General features: G+C 43.6%; 1 long non-coding RNA gene across 1 annotated transcript in view; it reads right to left on the bottom strand.

Annotated features, from left to right (window-relative positions):
• The window catches only part of LOC308623278, an 879,001-nt gene extending 870,221 nt beyond the window's left edge, over positions 1 to 8,780 (bottom strand). Inside the window, exon 1 of the long non-coding RNA XR_014016796.1 lies at positions 8,761 to 8,780. This is a non-coding gene — a long non-coding RNA (uncharacterized lncRNA). The remainder of the gene's footprint in view (positions 1 to 8,760) is intronic.
• Positions 8,781 to 12,088: the final 3,308 nt, after the last annotated feature.

The following is a 12,088-nucleotide window of genomic DNA, read 5'->3' as shown; positions in this document are numbered from 1 at the left end:
GTCTTCGGGGAGCTGAGAGCCATCTACCGTTGGGAACAACTAAATGCCCAGGAGAAAAAAGATGGCGCCCCGGTGAGAGCCAGGCAGGGAGAGAGAGCCAGGCAGGGAGAGAAAGCCAGAGATGCTGCCCATAGGGCAGCAAGTCTAGCTAAGCTCTATCTCGGACGCTTGCCCCTCGGGCCGAAGCTCCAGTACAAGCAGACCAGCCTCCCCGACACTGGTCTGGGTGCCCAGTGACTGCTTCTCCCTGGTCCCTGGAGCAGCGTTACTCTGGTTGCCGTGTGGAGACCAGATCGGAGGGGACCGCTGTGGAGCAGGGAGCACAAACAAGTTGAAATATTGGGGTTTGGATGAGAACGTTTATTACGCGAGGAGGCGCCAACCTGGAAGAGGGGAGACAGGCTTATCGCAAATCCATCTCGCTGGCTGGCCAGAGGATTGTTGACCCCGGAGGAAGATGGCGGAAGAGTAAGACGTGGAGATCACCTTCCTCCCCACAGATACATCAGAAATTCATCTATACGTGGAACAACTCCTACAGAACACCTACTGAACGCTGACAGAAGACCTCAGACCCCCCAAAATGCAAGAAACTCCCCACATACCTGGGTAGGGCAAAAGAAAAAAAAGAATAAACAGAGACAATAGGATAGGGACGGGACCTGCACCAGTGGGAGGGAGCCGTGAAGGAGGGAAGGTTTCCACACACTGCAAGCCCCTTCGCGGGCGGAGAATGCAGGTGGCGGAGGGGGAAAGCTTCGGAGTAGCGGAGGAGAGCACAGCAACAGGGGTGCGGAGGGCAAAGCGGAGAGATTCTGGCACAGAGGACCGGTGCCCTCAGGCACACACCAGCCCGAGAGGCTTGTCTGCTCGGCCGCCGGGGCGGGCGGAGCTGGGAGCTGAGGCTCGGGTATCGGCTTTCAGTCGGAGCGCAGGGAGAGGACTGGGGCTGGCGGCAGGAAGAGAGCCTGAAGGGGTTAGTGCACCACGGCTAGCCCGGAGGGAGTCCGGAGAAAGGGTCTGGAGCTGCTGAAGAGGCAAGAGACTTTTTTCCCTTTTGTTTCCTGGTGCGCGAGGAGAGGGCATTAAGAGGGCTGCTTGGGGAAGCGCCGGAGACAGACAGGAGCCGCGGGTAAGGCGCGGACCTCGGAGACGGGCGTGGGACGCTGGGGCTGCTGCTGCCGCCGCCGCTGCCGCCGCCGCCGCCACTGCCGCGGGGCCTGTGTGCAAGCACGGGTCACTGTCCGCCCCGCCTTCCGGGGGGCCTGTGCACCCCGCCACTGCCGGGGTCCCGGGACCCAGGGACGGCTTTCCCGGGAAAGCGCACGGAGCGCCACGGGCTGCTGCAATGTCACGCCGGCCTCTGCCGCCGCAGGCACGCCCCACACTGCGCGCCCCTCCCTCCCCTCTGCCTGAGTGAGCCAGAGCCCCCAAATCAGCGGCTCCTTTAAACCCGTCCTGTCTGAGCGAAGAACGGACGCCCTCCGGTGACCTACACCCAGAGGCGGGGCCAGGTCCAAGGCTGAGACCCGGGAGCTGTGAGAGCAGAGACAGGGAAATCTCTCTGTGCAGCCTCGGAGGCAGCGGATTAAAGCTCCACGGTCCATTTGATGCACCCTGTGTCTGTGGAGTGCATGAATGGACAGCGAATCATCCCAAATTGAGGAAGTGGACTTTGAGGACAAGATTTAAGACTTTCCCCCCTTTTCCTCTTTTTACAACGAATTTTCCCAAATTAAGGAGGTGGACTTAGAGAGCAAGATTTCAGACTTCTCGCCCTTTTCCTCTTTTTACAACGAATTATCCCAAATTGAGGAGGTGGACTTGGAGAGCAAGATTTTTGATTTTTCCCCCTGCTCTCTTTTTGTGAATGTGTATGTGTAATCTTCTGTGTAAGATTCTCTCTGTATAGCTTTGCTTCCACCATATGTCCCAGGGTTCTATTGGTCCGTATTTTTTTCAATAATTACTTTTTAATTTTAATAACGCTACTATATTTCATACTTTATTCTATTTTACTTTACCTGTTCTTTCTTTTTTTCCTACCTTCCCTTCCTCCCTCCCTCCCTCCGCTCCTCCTTTCCTTCTTTCTTTTTCTTTCCTCCCTCCCTCCCACCCTTCTTCTTTCCACTTTCTTTTTCTTTCCTTCCTCCCTCCCTCCGTCCTGTCTTTCTTTCTTTCTTTCCTTCCTCCCTCCCTCCCTCTCTTCTTCCATTCACTCTTCCTTTTGCTTTCCTCCCTCCCTCCCTCCTTTCTTTCCTTCTTTCTTTCCATCCTTCCTCCCTCCCTCCTTTCTTTCTTTCTTCTGTCCTTCCTTCCTTTCTTCCCTTCTTCCTTTCTTTCCCTCTCTCTTTCTTTCTTCTACTAATTCTTTCTTTCTACATTTTCTCCCTGTTATTCTGAGGCGGGTGGATGAAAGGCTCTTGGTGTTGCAACCAGGAGTCAGTGCTGTGCCTCTGAAGTGGGAGAGCCAACTTCAGGACATGGGTCCACAAGAGACCTCCCAGCTCCACATAATATCAAGCAGCGAAAATCTCCCAGAGATCTCCATCTCAACACCAGCACCCAGCTTCACTCAACGACCAGCAAGCTACAGTGCTGGTCACCCTATGCCAAGCAACTAGCAAGGCAGGAACACAACCCCACCCATTAGCAGAGATGCTACCTAAAAACATAATAAGGCCACAGGCACCCCAAAACACACCACCAGACGTGGACCTGTCCACCAGAAAGACAAGATCGAGCCTCAACCACCAGAACACAGGCACTAGTCCCCCCAACCAGGAAGCCTACACAACCTACTGAAACAACCTTAGCCACTGGAGACAGACACCAAAAACAACGGGAACTATGAATCAGCAGCCTGCAAAAAGGAGACCACAAACACAGTAACATAAGCAAAATGAGAAGACAGAAAAACACACAGCAGGTGAAGGAGCAAGATAAAAACCTACCAGACCTAACAAATGAAGAGGTAATAGGCAGTCTACCTGAAAAAGAATTCAGAATAATGATAGTAAAACTGATCCAAGATTCTATTTCCAAGATCCATAATCTTGGAAATAGAATAGACAAAATGCAAGAAACAGTTAACAAGGACCTAGAAGAACTAAAGATGAATCAAGCATCGATTAAAAACACAATAAATGAAATGAAAAATACTCTAGATGGGATCAATAGCAGAATAACTGAGGCAGAAGAATGGATAAGTGAGGTGGAAGATAAAATAGTGGAAATAACTGCTGCAGAGCAAAATAAAGAAAAAAGAATGAAGAGAACAGAGGACAGTCTCAGAGACCTCTGGGACAACATTAAATGCACCAACATTCGAATTATAGGGGTTCCAGAAGAAGAAGAGAAAAAGAAAGGGACTGAGAAAATATTTGAAGAGATTATAGTTGAAAACTTCCCTAATATGGGAAAGGAAATAGTTAATCAAGTCCAGGAGGCACAGAGAGTCCCATACAGAATAAATCCAAGGAGAAATACACCAAGACACATAGTAATCAAACTGTCAAAAATTAAACACAAAGAAATCACATTAAAAGCAGCAAGGGAAAAACAACAAATAACACACAAGGGAATCCCCATCAGGTTAACAGCTGATCTCTCAGCAGAAACTCTACAAGCCAGAAGGGAGTGGCAGGACATAATTAAAGTGAAGAAGGAGAGAAACCTGCAACCAAGATTACTCTACCCAGCAAGGATCTCATTCAGATTTGACGGAGAAATTAAAACGTTTACAGACAAGCAAAAGCTGAGAGAGTTCAGCACCACCAAACCAGCTTTACAACAAATGCTAAAGGAACTTCTCTAGGCAAGAAACACAAGAGAAGGAAAACACCTACAATAATGAACCCAAAGCAATTAAGGAAATGGGAATAGGAACATACATATCAATAACTACCTTAAATGTAAATGGACTAAATGCTCCCACCAAAAGACACAGATTGGCTGAATGGATACAAAAACAAGACCCATATATATGCTGTCTACAAGAGACCCGCTTCAGACCTAGAGACACATACAGATTGAAAGTAAGGGGATGGAAAAAGATATTCCATGCAAATGGAAATCAAAAGAAAGCTGGAGTAGCAATTCTTATATCAGACAAAATAGACTCTAAAATAAAGACTATTAGAAGAGACAAAGAAGGACACTACATAATGATAAAGGGATCGATCCAAGAAGAAGATATAACAATTGTAAATATTTATGCACCCAACATAGGAGCACCTCAATACATAAGGCAAATACTAACAGCCATAAAAGGGGAAATCGACAGTAACACACTCATAGTAGGGGACTTTAACACCCCACTTTCACCAATGGACAGATCATCCAAAATGAAAATAAATAAGGAAACGCAAGCTTTAAATGATACATTAAACAAGATGGACTTAGTTGATATTTGTAGGACATTCCATCCAAAAACAACAGAATACACATTTTTCTCAAGTGCTCATGGAACATTCTCCAGGATAGATCATATCTTGGGTCACAAATCAAGCCTTGGTAAATTTAAGAAAATTGAAATTGTATCAAGTATCTTTTCCGACCACAATGCTATGAGACTAGACATCAATTACAGGTAAAGATCGGTAAAAAATACAAACACATGGAGGCTAAACAATACACTACTCAATAACGAAGTGATCACTGAGGAAATCAAAGAGGAAATTTAAAAATACCTAGAAACAAATGACAATGGAGACACGACGACCCAAAACCTATGGGACGCAGCAAAAGCAGTTCTAAGGGGGAAGTTTATAGCAATACAATCCCACGTTAAGAAACAGGAAACATTTCGAGTAAACAACCTGACCCTGCATCTAAAGCAATTAGAGAAAGAAGAACAAAAAAACCCCAAAGTTAGCAGAAGGAAAGAAATCATAAAGATCAGATCAGAAATAAATGAAAAAGAAATGAAGGAAACGATAGCAAAGATCAACCAAACTAAAAGCTGGTTCTTTGAGAAGATAAACAAAATTGACAAACCATTAGCCAGACTCATCAAGAAAAGAAGGGAGAAGACTCAAATCAATAGAATTAGAAATGAAACAGGAGAAGTAACAACTGACACTGCAGAAATACAAAAGATCCTGAGAGATTACTACAAGCAACTCTATGCCAATAAAATGGACAACCTGGAAGAAATGGACAAATTCTTAGAAATGCACAACCTGCCAAGACTGACTCAGGAAGAAATAGAAAATATGAATAGACCAAGCACAAGCACTAAAATTGAAACTGTGATTAAATATCTTCCATCAAACAAAAGCCCAGGACCAGATGGCTTCACAGGTGAATTCTATCAAACATTTATAGAAGAGCTAATACCCATCCTTCTCAAACTCTTCCAAACAATATCAGAGGAAGGAACACTCCCAAACTCATTCTACGAGGCCACCATCACCTTGATAGCAAAACCAGGCAAGGATGTCACAAAGAAAGAAAACTACAGGCCAATACCACTGATGAACATAGATGCAAAAATCCTCAACAAAATACTAGCAAACAGAATCCAACAGCACATCAAAAGGATCATACACCATGATCAAGTGGGGTTTATTCCAGGAATGCAAGGATTCTTCAATATACGCAAATCAATCAATGTGATACACCATATTAACAAGTTGAAGGAGAAAAACCATATGATCATCTCAATAGATGCAGAGAAAGCTTTCGACAAAATTCAACACCCATTTATGATAAAAACCCTGCAGAAAGTAGGCATAGAGGGAACTTTCCTCAACATCATAAAGGCCATATATGACAAACCCACAGCCAACATTGTCCTCAATGGTGAAAAACTGAAACCATTTCCACTAAGATCCGGAACAAGACAAGGCTGCCCACTCTCACCACTCTTATTCAACATAGTTTTGGAAGTTTTAGCCACAGCAATCAGAGAAGAAAAGGAAATAAAAGGAATCCAAATTGGAAAAGAAGAAGTAAAGCTGTCACTGTTTGCAGATGACATGATACTATACATAGAGAATCCTAAAGATGCCACCAGAAAACTACTAGAGCTAATCAATGAATTTGGTAAAGTAGCAGGATACAAAATTAATGCACAGAAATCTCTGGCATTCCTATATACTAATGATGAAAAATCTGAAAGTGAAATCAAGAAAACGCTCCCATTTACCATTGCAACAAAAAGAATAAAATATCTAGGAATAAACCTACCTAAGGAGACAAAAGACCTGTATGCAGAAAATTATAAGACACTGATGAAAGAAATTAAAGATGATACAAATAGATGGAGAGATATACCATGTTCCTGGATTGGAAGAATCAATATTGTGAAAATGACTCTACTACCGAAAGCAATCTACAGATTCAATGCAATCCCTATCAAACTACCACTGGCATTTTTCACAGAACTAGAACAAATAATTTCAAAATTTGTTTGGAAAAACAAAAGACCCCGAATAGCCAAAGCAATCTTGAGAACGAAAAACAGAGCTGGAGGAATCAGGCTTCCTGACTTCAGACTATACTACAAAGCTACAGTAATTAAGACAGTGTGGTACTGGCATAAAAACAGAAAGATAGATCAGTGGATCAGGATAGAAAGCCCAGAGATAAACCCACGCACATATGGTCAACTTATCTTTGATAAAGGAGGCAGGAATGTACAGTGGAGAAAGGACAGCCTCTTCAATAAGTGGTGCTGGGAAAACTGGACAGGGACATGTAAAAGTTTGAGATTAGATCATTCCCTAACACCATACACAAAAATAAGCTCAAAATGGATTAAAGACTTAAATGTAAGGCCAGAAACTATCAAACTCTTAGAGGAAAACATAGGTAGAACACTCTATGACATAAATCACAGCAAGATCCTTTTGGACCCACCTCCTAGAGAACTGGAAATAAAAACAAAGATAAACAATTGGGACCTAATGAAACTTCAAAGCTTTTGCACAGCAAAGGAAACCATAAACAAGACCAAAAGACAACCCTCAGAATGGGAGAAAATATTTGCAAATGAAGCAACTGACAAAGGATTAATCTCCAAAATTTATAAACAGCTCATGCAGCTCGATAGCAAAAAAACAAACAACCCAATCCAAAAATGGGCAGAAGACTTAAATAGGCATTTCTCCAAAGAAGATATACAGACTGCCAACAAACACATGAAAGAATGCTCAACATCATTAATCATTAGAGAAATGCAAATCAAAACTACAATGAGATATCATCTCACACCAGTCAGAATGGCCATCATCAAGAAATCTAGAAACAATAAATGCTGGAGAGGGTGTGGAGAAAAGGGAACACTCTTGCACTGTTGGTGGGAATGTGAATTGGTACAGCCACTATGGAGAACAGTATGGAGGTTCCTTAAAAAACTAAAAATAGAACTACCATATGACCCAGCAATCCCACTACTAGGCATATACCCTGAGAAAACCATAATTCAGAAAGAGACATGTACCAAAATGTTCATTGCAGCTCTATTCACAATAGCCCGGGGATGGCAACAACCTAAGTGTCCATCATCGGATGAATGGATAAAGAAGATGTGGCACATATATACAATGGAATATTACTCAGCCATAAAAAGAAACGAAACTGAGCTATTTGTAATGAGGTGGATAGACCTAGAGTCTGTCATACAGAGTGAAGTAAGTCAGAAAGAGAAAGACAAATACCATATGCTAACACATATATATGGAATTAAAAAAAAATGTCATGAAGAACCTAGGGGTAAAACGGGAATAAAGACACAGACCTACTTGAGAATGGACTTGAGGATATGGGGAGGGGGAAGGGTAAGCTGTGACAAAGCGAAAGAGAGGCATGGACATATATACACTACCAAACGTAAGGTAGATAGATAGTGGGAAGCAGCTGCAGAGCACAGGGAGATCAGCTCGGTGCTTTGTGACAGTCTGGAGGGGTGGGATGGGGAGGGTGGGAGGGAGGGAGATGCATGAGGGAAGGGATGTGGGAACAGATGTATATGTATGACTGATTCACTTTGTTATAAAGCAGAAACTAATAAAATAAATAAATAAATAAATAAATGCCCAGGAATAGGCAGTGATGGGCTTCATTGTTTAGACCCCAGGAGTGCGATAGCTTGAAAGCAAACACAGTTGTCCACATTCCATGCTTTCCATCGTACAAAGGGTGTCTGCCCTCTTGAGAAGCCCTGACCTGCACTGAAAAATGTAATAACCGTACAATGGCTTCTGGGAGCAAATCTGTGACCATGGTCTACGTCAAGGGGCAAGTACACTTTAGGTCCAGCTTCCGAACTTTAGCATTTCCCTTAACTTAGAGGTATTCTGGAGAAACACTGTCCCTTATGCCTACATAAGCCATCACCTAGATATCCTTGCACAAGCATCTCGAATCCCAGCATGGCAATGTTTACGAACGACACGACCCACTGTGACCACTGGATGTGCAAGGGAGGGTTAGAAGGGACTGGGTAATACGCCGCTTGGTCCTCCTGGAAATTGAGGCTTCCTGGAAAGTTTCTTGTCCTCATTGGCAAGTGTTGACTCACGGCCTCCGTGTTTCCTGGTAAACACTGTTGTGGCCCATCATCTCTTTGTGGCACAACGGTCTTTGTGAGGACAAATTACTTTCCATGAAATGACGTGTGGCTTTGAATTCCTGCTAACTCCTCATCCCTCAACGAATGTTAGTGAAAAGGCCAACCACATGGGATGTCTGGCCTTGTGCTAACACTCTCTTTTTCTCGTCACAGAGATAGGCAGGCCGCAGGTCCAAGGCAACATGTTTCAAAGCGGTGCTTAAAAATGAAGGAAGCGTTTACAGTGTCTTAGGCCACGGGTCTCTGCCCTAGGATCCAAGATGTAAACGACGGACTGCCCGACACTTCTGGGACCTGTAAGCCACGTTCAGTTGAGGACAACTATATGCCAAAAGAAGGGCAATGGTGGCCTTCTTTTCTTAAGCCACTAAAGGTGTCAATGTGAACAGCAGAAGTATCTCCCTTCTAACGCACCTGGAAAGTAGAGAACTCAAAAAGAAAGCGCAGGGAGAATGCTCTGTGTTCCCTTTGGAAAAGAGAGCTTGAAAGGAAACTTTCTTTTCCTCACTGGGATTTAGAGTGCTGCAGGCTCAATTCTGCCCAGGAAACACTGTTGTTCCATATCTTCTCTTCTAAACACAATCCATTTCTCATCACAGAAATAGGCAGGCCCCAGGTCCACGGCAGCAAGTGTCAAACCGGTGCTTTAACTCCAGGAAGCATTTATGTTGTCTTAGGCCACTAGTCTCTGCACTAGGATCCTAGATGTAAGCGACAGACTGCCCGACACTTCTGGGAGTTGTAAGCCATGTTCACCTGAGGACAACTATATGCCAAAAGAAGGGAAATGAAGGCCTTCTTTTCTTAGGCCACTAGAAGGTTTCAATGTGAACAACAGAAGTATCTCCCTTCTACGGCACCTGGGAAATAGAAAACTCAAAAGCAAAGTGTAGGGAGAATGCTCTGTGTTCCCTCAGGAAAATAGGTCTTGAAAACTGAACTGAAAATGTTCAGCGTTTTCTTAAGCCACTAGAAGGTGTTAATGTGAACAACAGAAGTATCTACCTTCTATAGCACCTGGGAAGTACAAAAGACAGAAGGAAGGTGCAGGGAGAGTGCTCTGTGGTCCCTTTGGAAAATAGGGTTTGAAGGGATTCACTAACAATTTTTAGTGAATAGCCCCACCACATGGGACTACTGGCCTTGAGCTAATGCTCTCTTTTTCACGTCACACAGATAAGCAGGCCACAGGTCCATGGCAGCGTGTGTGAAAGTGGTGCTTTAAATCCAGGAAGCGTTTACGGTGTCTTAGTTCACGGGCCTCTGTACTAGGATCCAAGATGTAAACGATGTACTGTCCGACACTTCTGGGACCTGTAAGCCACGTTCAGTTGAGGACAACTATATGCCAAAAGAAGGGCAATGTAGGCCTTCTTTCCTTAAGCCACTAGAAGGTGTAATGTGAACAGTAGAAGTATCTCCCTTCTGCCGCACCTGGGAAGTACAAACCTCAAAAGGAAGGCGCAGGGAGAATGCTGTGTGTTCCCTTTGGAAAAGAGTGCTTGAAGGGAAGCTTTCTTTTCCTCACTGGGATTTAGAGAGTTGCAGGCTCAATTGTGGCAGGGAAACACTGTTGTTACATATCTTCTCTTTTTAACACGCTCCATTTCTCGTTACAGAGATAGGCAGGCCCCAGGTCCATGGCAGCATGTGTCAAGCGGTGCTTTAAATCCAGGAAGCGTTTATGGTGTCTTAGGCCACGGGACTCTGCACTAGGATCGAAGATGTAAACGGCGGATTGCCCATCACTTCTGGGACTTGTAAGCCATGTTCAGTTGAGAACAACTGTATGCCAAAAGAAGAGCATGAAGGCCTTCTTAAGCCATTAGAAGGTGTAAATGTGAACAGCAGAAGTACCTTCTACAGCACCTGGGAGGTACAAAACACAGAAGGAAAGTGCATGGGGAATGCTCTGTGGTCACTTTGGAAAATAGGGCTTGAAGGGAAAGTTTCTTTTCATCAGTGGGATTTAGAGAGTTGCAGGCTCAATTCTGCCCGGGAAACACTGTTATTACACATCTCTTCATAACACAATTGCCAGTGTGGTGACGTGAGTTTCTAGGAAAGAAACTTGGATGTTGCCATTCTTGGCTGGGTGCTCGTCGTTTGGTAATCTTCAGGAAGTGGGCCAAACACACGGGACTTCTAGCCTCAAGCTAACTTTCAGTGAGTAAGGTAAAAACATATATCTTTTATATACCCATATATGTGGAACCAAGGGAAATGGTACCGATGAACCTGTTTGCAGGGGAGAAATTGAGACACTCCTGTAGAGTACAGATGTACGGACACCAAACAGTGAAAGCAGTGGGGTTTTGGGTGTAGTGGTGTCATGAATTGTGCGATTGGGTTTGACATGTATACACTGATGTGTATAAAATTAATGACTAATAAGAACCTGCTGTATTAAAGAAAAAAAATCTCCCATGCTTCACATGATTTCCTTTGTCACTCGTATGTCCTCTCATCATAGCAGCCTTGGTCGTAGTCTTAGACGTTGACTAAACTGAAGGATGATTGGATTTAAAAGACTGTGTGTCTTTTATATATGTATGAAAAAAATCATAGTATGTGTATATGTGAGAATCCAGAAAAAAAATAAGTTATAATGGAAAGGAGAAGAAAGACAGTTTCCTGTACAGTCTCTATATATGTGAGAAGAAATGCATCTAGTGGACAAGGAAGGGACTGGTTTTAAGACAAGGATGGTTTAATCCTGGGAGTAAGAGGGAAGGTCGAGTGATAGGCACTGAGGCAAGAGTTGGGTAGATATGATAGAGAAAATGAAAGTGCTTCCAGTTGCTTGTGGAAGAGTAATCAGATTTATCAGTAAGAGTGAAGATAGAGGCGGAGGTAATGAGAATTCAAAAGAGTGGAAAAAAATGATAATTAGAATGAAATAAGTAAAATTATTTACAGGAGGTTGTGAGAGTAAAGGGCCTAGAACCATACATTGGTACTGCTGAGTGGCACCAATTTATGTTTCATGAGACCAGCTGACAGGATTTTGTGTTTTTCTCTGACCAGGTCTAGGATTATTGGTTGGAAATGTGGTGGGGGGTGGTGACAGGTTTATGTAATCAGGATAGGGGTTTGCCAGGTATTAAAGTTGATCATGAATACAAGGAAGTAATTTTAATGATGATCTATAGAATCTATGCTGGATAGGAGGGAAAATAAAGCTATGAGCAATATAAGGGATGGTGAAAATATGGCAGAATCAATTGACTGTAGGACAAGTGAGGTCAAATAAATGTTGAAAGTAGGGTGTGTTTTACACTATCCCAAAATTCAATGGCTTAAACAACAATAATTATTCTCACTCTTTTGGCTACAGTTCCACTGGGGATTGACTAATCTAGGCTGGGATTCCCTGGGCCTGCTTCCAAGCTGCAAACTGAGATTCGTTTCATGTATCACTCATCCCCCTTTGAATCAGAAAGGCCTGTTTTTCTTTTCATGGAAGTGGCAAAAGAACATGATATGCCCCACCACACAAAGACATACCAA

This window comes from Mesoplodon bidens, assembly GCF_964165515.1.
Source record: "Mesoplodon bidens genome assembly, chromosome: 10".
Lineage (NCBI taxonomy): Eukaryota > Metazoa > Chordata > Mammalia > Artiodactyla > Ziphiidae > Mesoplodon > Mesoplodon bidens.
The sequence above is the reverse complement of the archived record's forward strand: the minus strand, read 5'-3'. Positions and strand labels throughout refer to the sequence as shown.